The sequence below is a fragment of the Dromaius novaehollandiae genome, unplaced genomic scaffold (assembly GCF_036370855.1).
Source record: "Dromaius novaehollandiae isolate bDroNov1 unplaced genomic scaffold, bDroNov1.hap1 HAP1_SCAFFOLD_59, whole genome shotgun sequence".
NCBI classification, from domain to species: domain Eukaryota; kingdom Metazoa; phylum Chordata; class Aves; order Casuariiformes; family Dromaiidae; genus Dromaius; species Dromaius novaehollandiae.
The window spans coordinates 536,462-547,645 of record NW_026991418.1 but is presented as its reverse complement, the minus strand read 5'-3'; positions in this window follow the sequence as shown (position 1 = coordinate 547,645).

Here is an 11,184-nt window from a genome sequence, read left to right as displayed (position 1 = left end):
AGGCCCCAGGTGGCTTCCTGTCCTTGTCAGGTCACATCAGCCTCTGTGTCTGATAGGGAAGTGGAAGGTGTTGTAGAGGCCTCTGACTGCCTTTTATTGTGGTGCAGGGGCCTCCAAGTGCCTTTTTTTCGTGTTGTAGCAGCCCCTGAGTGCCTTTTTTTGCAGTGCAGGGTCCTCAGGGTGCATTTTTTGTGGTGCAGGGACCTCCAAGTGCCTTTATTTCCAGTGTACAGGCCTCCGAGTGCCTCTTTTTGCAGTGCAGGAGCCTCCGAGTGCCTTTCTTGGTGGTGCTGGGCCCCCCGAGTGCCTTGTTTCACATTGTAGCAGCCCCCAAGAGCCTTTGTTTGTGCTGTAGGGGCCACTGAGTGCCTTTTTTTGTGGTGTAGCGCCCTCCGAGTGCCTTTTTTTGCATTGTAGCAGCCTCCAAGTGCCTTTTTTGTGGTGCACTGGCCTCCGAGTGCCTTTTTTTCCAGTACAGGGGCCTCCGAGTGCCTTTCTCTGCAGTGTAGCAGCCTCCGAGTGCCTTTTTTTGTGGTGCAGGGCCCTGCGAGTGCCTTTTTTTCCGGTGCAGGGGCCTCAGGGTGCATTTTTTTTGCAGTGTAGTAGCCTCCAAGTGCCTTTTTTTCAGTGCACTGGCCTCCGAGTGCCCTTTTTTGCAGTGTGGAGGCCTCTGAGTGCCTTTTTTTGAGGTGCGGGAGCCTCCGAGTGCCTTTATTTCCAGTGTAGGGGCCTCCGAGTGCCTTTTTTCTGCATTGTAGCAGCCCCCAAGTGCCTTTTTTTGTGCTGTAGGGGCCTCCGAGTGCCTTTCTCTGTGGTGTAGGGGCCTCCGAGTGCCATTTTTTCTGGTGAACAGGCCTGCAAGTGCCTCTTTTTCCAGTGCAGGAGCCTCCGAGTGCCTCTTTTGGTGGTGCCGGGCACTCCGAGTGCCTTGGTTCGCATTGTAGCAGCCCCCGAGTGCCTTTGTGCTGTCGGGGCCACCCAGTACCTTTTTTTGTGGTGTGGTCCTCTGAGTGCCTTTTTTTGTGCTGTAGTGGCCACCGAGTGCCTTTTTTTACAGTGTAGTGGCCTCCGAGGGCTTTTTTTTTTCCTCTGCAGGGGCCTCCGAGTGCCTTTGTCTGTGGTGTAGCGCCCTCCAATTGCCTTTTTTTGTGATGCAGCGGCCTGCAAGTGCCTATTTCTGCGGTGCAGGGGCCTCCGAGTGACTTTTTTTCATATGTAGGGGCATCCGAGGGCCCTTTTCCTGGCGGTGCAGGGCCCTCTGAGTGCTTTTTTTCATGGTGCAGTGATTTCCAAGTGCTTTTTCTTTGCAGTGGGGCCTCCGAGAGCCCTTTTTTTGCGGTGCAGGTCCTTCTGAGTGCCTTTTTTGCTGTGCAGTGGTCTCCGCGTGCCTTTTTTTGTGGTGCAGGTCCTCGCTCTGCTTGTGAGTTTGCTTCTGCCTCTGTGCTTGATAGGCCAGTGGCAGGGTCATGCCACCTGGCTTTGCTTGTGAGGATACTTGTGTCTGCATGCCGAAAAGGGCAGTGGCAGGCCCATGGTTGCTGGTTGTGTCTTACGATGTCACTTTGACCTGCATGCCATTGCATGCATGGCATGCATGGGCATGCACTGCCACGCCCATGGCTGCTGGTCTGCTTGGGTGTTCCCTTCTTTCTCCGTGTTTGATGCGCCATGGCAGGCCCAGAGCTGCTGGCTGTGCTTGTGAGGTCCCTTTGACCTCAGTGCCTGATGAGGCACTCAGAGCGCCATGAGTCCTGCCTGCGCTTCTGAGCTCACTTCTGCCTCAGTGCCTGATTGGCAAGTGACAGGCCACTGGCTGCTTGCTGAGGTAGAGTGAGGTCATTTTTACCAGCAGCCCTAAACTTAGCGCTACGGGATGTTCAGAATCCTCCGTGACAGCCTCTAAGACTATTGCCAGTAGAAATGGGACCAAGACATTACCCAAACTGAGAAGTCCAGTGTGTCACTAACTACAAATTGTAGTGACTCTCGCCTGGTGCCGGAGAGACGATTGCACTGAAAACTTCCGCCTTCCATTGCCCGGGTCCCGGCAGACCCCGGTGATGCGTTCTAACGAACGCTCTTGTAATGGGAGTGTAACTTGTAAGTCTACGCCATTAGTTCTACCCTGCACTCTCAGGAGCAGGCTTTCAACACTCTCTCCTGCTTTAACCACTTCCCCAATGCTCTCCATTTTAACTTTCCCTGCGGTCACTGCAGGAACAGCCCGACCATCTCCGCAGAGCTCCCACGCAGTTAAATCAACCGGAACACAAAAGTTACTGTTGAACCCTTTGTGGTCTCTAAAACCTGTAGCGTTACTCAGGCAAGAGAACATGTCTATGATTAAGCCATCCTGTCTGCCATTTTTAAATATAGCTTACACCACATGGATGGAATGGTTACGCAAGCGGACCTGAAGCGCCAAATGGCGAGAAAGAAAGGATGTCAGTGGTGTTACAGGGCCAGGATTAGGAGTTCTAAATAGCATCGATGCTGAGGCATTAGTGAATAAGCAAGTGCCACAAACAGAGATGTGTCTAGATTAGACAAAGCAAAGCCATTACGATCATCTCTGTTACCTCTTGGACGTAATCAACGGTGCTCCTCTCAGATTTCTACCTCAGTGGGAGCTCAAAGAAGGCAAGCTCATCAGCTTCCTTAGTTGCAGCAGGAGGAGCTCAAACTAATGTTTCTTTGGCGGTCCATTGTATCCAAGCCAAATGGACACAATCCGGACCAGTTGCAACAACTCGGGCAGGTGAGAAAGGGCTCCTACCCAGTGAAATTCGCAAAGCAGGACTCCTTCCAAAGGAGTTCAGTGTTAAGGAATCTTGGACTGCCACCATCTAGAGTTAATCAGAGTCAGGCTAGGGCAGCCCCATGACATTGCCTCCCGCACCCCCGGTCGACAATAACACCAGGCCTGTTCCCACCTTTCTCCTAAGAGTGTGAAACTGCTCAAACTCTCCCACCTATCAGTTCACATGGATCAGAGGTCTGGGCACACCAGGCTTGCCTCGGGCAATCCCACAAGACATGCCCAATCTCGCCATCCTCCCCTGTGGACACTTACACCACGTCCACTCACAGCTGCCTCCTAAGAATGCCCGCCTGCTCAGCTGCCTGTCCGAACAGCCGACGCTGACAGGCAAGAGCTGTTGCCAAGCAAGCTTGACCTGCATGCGCAGGGCAGCCCCATAGCACTTTCACAGCTGCCTTCCTCGCCGGTTGACACTTACAGCAGGGCTATTCCCTCCGAACGCCTAGGAGTGCCACACTGCTCCAATGCCTCCACTGACAGTCAGGGCTCACAGGCAGGAGCTAGTCCCAGCCAAGCTTCCCCTGCATGCCTAAGGCAGTCCCACAACAGGATAACGGCTTGCCTTCCTTTCCTGTCGACATTAACAGCACCGCTACTCCCGCCTTCCTCCTAGCAATGCCACGTTGCTCAAATGCCTGTCCAACGAGCAAGGGCTGCTGGGCAAGAGCGCAGGTATGCGAAACTAGCCTTGGGCAGCCCCACAAGATGTACCCATCTCGCCTTCCTCCCCCGTCAACAGTTACAGCAGGCGTACTCACAGCTTCCTCCTAAGAATGCCCAACTGCTCAGACGCCTGTCCGAACAGCAAGGGCCGCTAGGCAAGAGCTCTGGGCATGCCAAGCTTCCCTTTGGCAGCCCACAGCATATTCCCTGCTCTCTTCTAGGTGAGGGCCTTTTGGCCTTTACATCACGGCTACTCCCAACTTAGTCCTAAGAATGCCAAAATGCTCAGACGCCTTTGCGAGCAAGCAGGGCTCAAAAGCAAGAGCTCATCCCCACCACACAAAACCTGCTAAGCCACAGCAGGCCCACAACACGTTCACAGTTGCCTTCCTCTCCTGTCCACACTTAAAGGCTGCGTACTCACGCCTTACTCCGAGGAGTGCCATATTGCGCAAACGCCTCTCTCACCTGTCAGTCCTCACAGGCAAGAATTCTGGACACGAGCTGGAAAAGAGCTTCTGGCAGCCGCACAGGATATGCGCAGCTCACCGTTCACTTGTGTCGCCGATCACACCAGGCGTACTCAGCGCTTCCTCAATGAATGCCAGAATAGTCAGTGGCGCGTCCGAGCAGCCAGGGCTCACAGGCAAGAGCCTTCATCCCTAACGCCACCGCACAATATGTTCCCGAGTGGCCATCCTCTCCTGGCAAAACAGAGGGGCTTGCTCGCTCTAAGTGTGGAGGGAAGAGGCGGGCAAACTGCGAACCTGTTGTAGAGCTGCCTCAGATATGCAGCTCAAGCCTGTGAGCGCTGGCTGTTCGGACAGCCGTCGGAGCAGTCTGTCGTGCTTAGGAAGAAGCTGTAACTGTCGACAGGGGAGGATGGTGAGCCCGGCTCGTTTTGTGGCCCTGCCAGAGACAATCTTCTCCTGCCCAGATCTCTTGCCTATGAGTGCCGGCTCTCCGGAGAAGCCTCTGAGCACCCTCTTAAGAGTAAGCATGGTGTAGTTGTTCATGGGGGAGGATGGCAAAATGTGACTACCTGTGGGGCTTCCAGAGACAAGCTTGTTATGCCAAGAACGCTCGCCTGTGAGTAATGACAGGGGAGAAAGGCATCTGAGCAGTGTGCCACTCCTAGCAGTAGGTTGGGAATTGGCGCGCTGTAACTGTCAGCAGGCGAAGAAGGCAAGCAAATGTCGATGGCGGAAGGATGGCGAGACGGGCTCATTTTGTTGTGCTCCCAGAGACAAGCTTGTCGTGGCCAGCGCTCTTGCCCGTGAGTGCCGGCTGCCAGACAGGTGTCTGAGCAGGCGAGCTTTCTAAAGCGTAAGCCTGGTGTAATTGTCGACAGGTCTCACAGGCAGGAGAGCTGGACCCCCCCCACCCAGAATTGTTCTGCATGCTTAGGGCAGCCCAACAGCACATTCACGGCTCGCCTCCTTTGCCGGTCGACACTTACGAGCTTTCTTAAGAGTAAGCATGGTAGAATTGTCGGCAGGGGGCACAGGCAGGAGAGCTATCCAACCAAGCTTCCTTTTCATGCTTAGGGCAGCACCGCAACACATTCACAGCTGCCTTCCTCGCCGGTCGACACTTACAGCAGGGCTATTCCCTCCAGACGCCTAGGAGTGCCACACTGCTCAAGCGCCTCCACCGACAATCAGGGCTCACAGGCGGGAGCTAGTCCCAGCCAAGCTTCCCCTGCATGCCTAAGGCAGTCCCACAACAGGATAACAGCTTGCCTTCTTCTCCTGTCGACATTAAAAGCACGTCAGCATCCACCTTCCGCCTAGCAATGCCACATTGCTCAAATGCCTGTCCAACGAGCAAGGGCTGCTGGGCTTGCCTCGAGCAGCCCACAAGAGGTACCCATCTCACCTTCCTCCGCCGTCGACAAATACAGCATGCGTACTCACAGCTTCCTCCTAAGAATGCCAGAGTGCTCAGACGCCTGAGCGAACGACAAGTGCAGAGAGGTAATAGCTCTGGGCATGCCAAGCTTCCCTTTGGCAGCCCACAAAATATTCCCTTGCCCTCTTCCTAGGTGCGCCCCTTTTGGCCCTTTACACCACGGCTGCTCACAAGCCTTATTCCTGAGAATGCCGGCCGGCTCCGACACCCGTCGTGGCAGAAGTGGATTCAGAGGGGAGAGCTCTGGGCACCACAGGCTTGCCTCGGGCAGCCTGACCAAAAACGTCCAGGTCTCGCTTTCCTTCCCTGTGGACACTTACAGCAGGACTCTTCCCAGCTCACTCCTGGGATAGGCACAGGTAGCACATGTCTCTCCCACTTGCCAGCACTCACAGGCAAGAGCTCTGGGCACCCCAAATTGGCTTCCGACAGCCTCGCAAAAAGTCCCCCTCTCGCCATCCTTCCCCTCGATAAGAAGACCAGGCCAACTCAAAGCTTCCTCCTATGAATGCCAGAAGACTCAGATACAGCCAAGGCTCACAGGCAAGAGCTCTTCCCAAGCAAGCAGGCCCTTCATCCCTAAGGCCACCGCACAGCACGTTCGCAAGTGGCCTTCCTCTCCTGGCGCCACTTACAGCGGGGCTTGCTTGCTCTAAGTGTGGCGAGGAGAGGCAGGCAAAGTGCACATCTGTTGTAGAGCCGCCTTAGATATGCAGCTCAGGTCTGTGAGTTCTGGTTATTCGGAAAGGTGTCAGAGCAGTCTGGCATTCTTAGGAGGAAGTTTTGAGTACGCCTGTTGCAATTGTCGAAGGGGAGGAGGGTGAGGTGGAGGTTTCTTGTGAGCTTCGAGAGACAAGCTTGTCATGTCCGGAGCGCTTGCCCGTGCGTACTGACGAGGAGAGAGCCGTTTAAGCAGTGTGGCACGCCTAGCAGTAAGGTGGAATAGGCCTGCTATACGTGCCGACAGGCAAAGAAAGGGAGCCGGGAACGTATTAATTGGGCTGCCCTGAGCATGCGGAGCAAGCTTGCTGGGGCAGTGCTCTTCCTTGTGAGCGCAGTCGACAGTTACAGCAGGCTGAATCTTAAGAAAGCAAGCCTGCTCAGAAGCCTCTCTGGACTGGCGGCAGTCACAGGCGAGCGCTCTGGACACAACAAGCTTCTTTCTGGCAGCTCCACAAGAAGTCCACATCTCGCCTTCCTCCCCGTCGGCAATTACACCAGGCATACTCAGAGCTGCCTCCTAAGAATGCCAGACTGCTCAGACACCTGTCCGAACAGCCTGGGCTCTGGCCACCGCACAGCACGTTCCCGAGTGGCCGTTCTCTGCTGGCAGCAGGGAAAGCGGGGCTTGCTTGTTCTAAGTGTGGAGAGAAGAGGTAGGCAAACTGCGAACCTGTTGGAGAGCCGCAGATCAACGTTGTGAGCTCTGGTTGTTCGGCCAGCCGTCCGAGCAGTCTGGCACTCCTAGGCGGAAGCTTTGAGTATGCCTGGTCTTATTCTCGATGGGGAGGATGGCGAGACGGACTCGTGGCTGTGGGAAAAGACAAGGGAGAGACGTTTAAACAGTGTGGCACTCCTAGAAATAAGGTGGGCATAGCCCTGTGTAATTGTCAACACAGGAGAAAGGTGAGACGGGGAACTTTTTGCGAGACTGCTCGAAGCAAGCTGGCCTGCCCAGAGCTCTTGCCTGTGAACGCCTGCTGGTCCAAGAGGCATCAGAGCAGCCTGGCATTCTTAGGCAGAAGCTGTGCGTGTACTGTTGCAATTGTCGACGGGCGAGATGGAGGGGCTTCGAGAGACAAGCTTGTCGTGCCTAGAGCGCTTGCCTGTGTGTGCTGGCGAGGAGAGAGGTGTTTGAGCAGTGTGGCACTCCGAGCAGTAAAGTGGAATCGGCCTGCTGTATGTGTCGACGGGCAAAGAACGCGAGCCGGGAACGTGTTGTGGGACTGGGCTAAGCATGCGGAGCAAGCTTGGTGGGGCAGCTCTCTTGCCTGTGAGTGCAGTCGACAGTTACACAGGCTGACACCCAAGAAAACCATCCTCTCGGACGCCTGTCCAGAGAGCCGGCACTCATGGGCAAGAGGTCTGGGCACGCCAAGCTTGTCTCTGGCAGCCCTGCGAGACAACCCGGCTCTCCGTCGACACTTACAGCAGGCGTCCTCAATGCCTCCTTCTAAGAATGCCAGACTTCTCAGACAACTGGCCGAACACCCAGGCCTCGCAGACGCTGTCGACACTGCAGTTGCATGGCACTGCTAGGCGTGCAACTCTGCTCAAACGTGTCTCTCGCCCCTGTCAGTACTCACAGTCAAGCGCTCTGGGCACGACAAGCTTGTCTCTCGAAGCTCTCCCCATCTCGCCATCCTCCCCCGTGGCCATTTACACCACATCCACTCACAGCTTCCTCCAAAGAATGCCCGCCTGCTCTGCTGCCTGTACGAACAGCCAGCGCTCACAGGCAAGACCTCTGGGCAGGACAAGCTTCCATCTGGAAGCCCAGAAGAAGAGCCAAATTCCCATATTACCCTTGTTTGACAGGTATACAAGCCTTACTGCTGAGAATGCCAGCCTGCTCAGACAACTCTCCGAATAGAAAGGGGTTCAGAGGCAAGAACTCTGGGCACTCCAATTGTGCTTCCGGCAGCCTCGCGAAACGCCCCTTTCTCGCCATCCTCCCCCTCGATTGTAAAACCAGGCAGATTCGAAGCTTCCTCTTATGAATGCCAAAATGCTCAGACGCCTGCCCGAACAGCCAGCGTTCACAGGCAAGAGCTCTTCCCCAAGCACGCTAGACCTTCATCCCTAAGGCAGCCGCACATGCCGTTCACGAGGGGGCCTTCCCTCTCCTGGCGACACTTACAGCGGGGCTTGCTTACGCTGTGTGGAGGTAGGCAAAGTGCAAACGTGTTGTAGAGCCGCCTTCGATATGCAGCTCAAGCCTGTGAGCTCTGGCTGTTCAGACAGGCAGCTGAGCAGGCTGGCATTGTTAGGAGGAAGGCGTGAGAACCCCTGGTGCAATTGTCGACGAGGGAGGATGGAGACTCAGCCTTGCCCATGGGCCGTCCCGAGACAAGCTTGGTGTGTCTAGAGCTCTTGCCCATGAGTGCCCGCTCTCCGGACAGGCATCCGAGCAAGCTTACTTTCTTAGGAGTCAGCCTGGTGTAACTGTCGACTGCGCTCACAGGCAAGAGAGCTGCCCCACCAAGCTTGCTCCGCATGCTCAGGGCAGCCCAACAACACCTTCCCGGCTCCCTTTCTTTGCCCGTCGGCACATACAGCAGGCCTATTCCCACCTTACTGCTCGCCGTGCCACACTGCTCAAACGCGTCTCTCCTCCCCAGTAGTCACAGGCGAGCGCTCTGGAACTGACAAGCTTGTCTCTGGCCGCTCCACAAGACGAACCCGTCTCGCCATCCTCCCCATCGACAATTACACCAGGTGTCCTCATAGCTTCCTCCTTAGAATGCCAGACTGCTCATCTGCCTGTGCGAACAGCCAGCGCTCACAGACCCGAGCTGCATAGCTAAGCCAGCTCTCCAACAGTTTCGCAGTCTGCCTACCTCGTTTCCCAACACAGAGCAAGCAAGTTCCTCTGTAATCCCGCCAGGAGAGGACGGCCACTCCTGATTGTGTCCTGCGGCTGCCTTAGGGATGGAAGTCAAGCGTGCTTGGGAAAAGCTCTTGCCTTGGAGCCCTGGCTGCTGGGACAGGGGTCTGAGACCAGCAAGCTTTCATAGGAAAGAGCTCTGGGCATGCCACGCTTTCCTCAGGCAGCCCCGCAGAACGTGCCCTTGACTACCACCCCACATCGACCTGGTCGAAACACCACTTCTGCTCGCACCTTATTCTGAAGACTGCTAAAATACTCAGACACCTGTCCGAAAAGCAAAGGCTTACAGGCAAGCGCTCTGGGCCAGGACAGCTTGCTTCGGGCAGTTTCGCCAAAATTCCCAGTCTCGCCTTATTCGCCTGTCGACGATAACACAAGGCCTTTTCCACCTTACGCCTATTTGTTCTACACTGCTTAAACGCCTCTCCCACCTGTCAGAATGCACAGACAGGAGATCTGGGCACGCCAAGCTTGTCTTGCGCAGCCCCATCAGATGAGCCCGTCTCACCATCCTCCCCTTGACAATTGCACCAGGCGTACTCACAACTTCCTCCTGAGAGTGCCAGACTGCTCTGACACCTTTCCGAATAGCCAGAGCTCACAGACTTGATATGCATATCTAAGGCGGCTCTACAACAGCTTCGCACTTTGCCTACCCTCTTCTCTCCTCGCCACAGAGCCAGCAAGCCCCGATCTATGTGTCGCCGGGATAGGAAGGCCCGCCCCCCCCCCCCGCCAACATGCTGTGCAGTGGCCTTAGGGATGAAGGGCCAGCTTGCTTGGGAAGAGCACTTGCCTGTGAGCCCTGCCTGCTCGTACAGGCATCTGAGTCTTCTGGCATTCTTAGGCGGAAGCTTTGAGTTGGCCTGGTCTTATCGAGGGGGAGGATGACGAGAGGGGGACTTTTTGCGAGGCTGTCGAAAGCCAGTTTGGTGTGCCCAGAGCTCTTGCCTGTGAGTGCTGACAAGTGGGAGAGGCGGGTGATACCTGTGGCATGCCGAGGAGTGAGGTGGGAAGAGGCCTGCTATAAGTGTCCACAGGGACGGAAAGCGAGACCTGGATTTTTGGTCAGGCTGCCTGAGGCAAGCCTGTCGTGCCCAGAGCTCTCCCCTCTGAACCCATTTCTGCTCTTTGGACAGGCGTCTGAGCAGGCTGGCATTCTTAGGAGCAAGCCTTGTGTAATTGTCGACTGGGGAGGATGGTGCGATGGTATGTCTTCTGGAGCTGCCAGAAGCTCTTTTCCAGCTGGTGTCCAGAATTCTTGCTTGTGCGTACTGACGCGGAGCGAAGCATTTGAGCAGTGTGGCACTCCGAGCAGTAAGGTGGGAGTAGGCCTGCTGTAAGTGTTGACAGGCAAAGAAGGCGAGACGTGGACGCATTGTGGGCTGCCGTAAGCATGAAAACACGCTTGGTTGGCGTATCTCTTGCCTGTGAGCCCTGCTGACAATTACATCAGTTTTACGCCTTAGAAAGCTCGCCGAATTGGAGCCTGTCCGGACAGTGGGCAAGCACAGGCAAGAACACTGGGCACGACAAGCTTGTCTCTGGAAGCACAACAAAATCAGCCCATCTTGCCATCTTCCCCTGTTTCCACAAGACGTACTCACGCTTCCAGATTGCTCAGCTGGCGCTCCGAACAGCCAGGGTTCACAGGCCAGGAAGCTGCCCCCACCAAGCTTGCTTTTCATGCTTATGGCAGTTCCACAACACGATCACAGTTTGCCGTCTTCGCCTGCTGACACAGCCTGCCTGTTCCAACCTACTGCTAGGAAGGCCACACTGTTCAAACGCTTTTCTCTCCATCAGTATTCACAGGCGAGCGTTCTGGGCACAGGACAAGCCTGTCTCTGGCATCCCCACAGGACGTCCGCCTTTCGCCATCCTCCCCATGAACAATTACACCAGACTAACTCTTTAGAAATGTCGCCTAATCAGAACCTGCTCCAGAGAGCGAGCACTCACGGGCAAGAGAGCTGGGCACGACAAGCTTGTCTCTGGCAGTGCCACAAGACGAGCCCGTCTCGCCATCCTCCCTCGTCGACAATTACACCAGGCGTATTCACAACTTCTTCCTAAGCACGACAGACTGTTCAGTGGCCCATCCGAACAGCCAGAGCTCATAGGTTCGATCAGCATAGCTAAGGCAGCCCTACCAGAATTTTGCTGTTTGCCTGCCTCT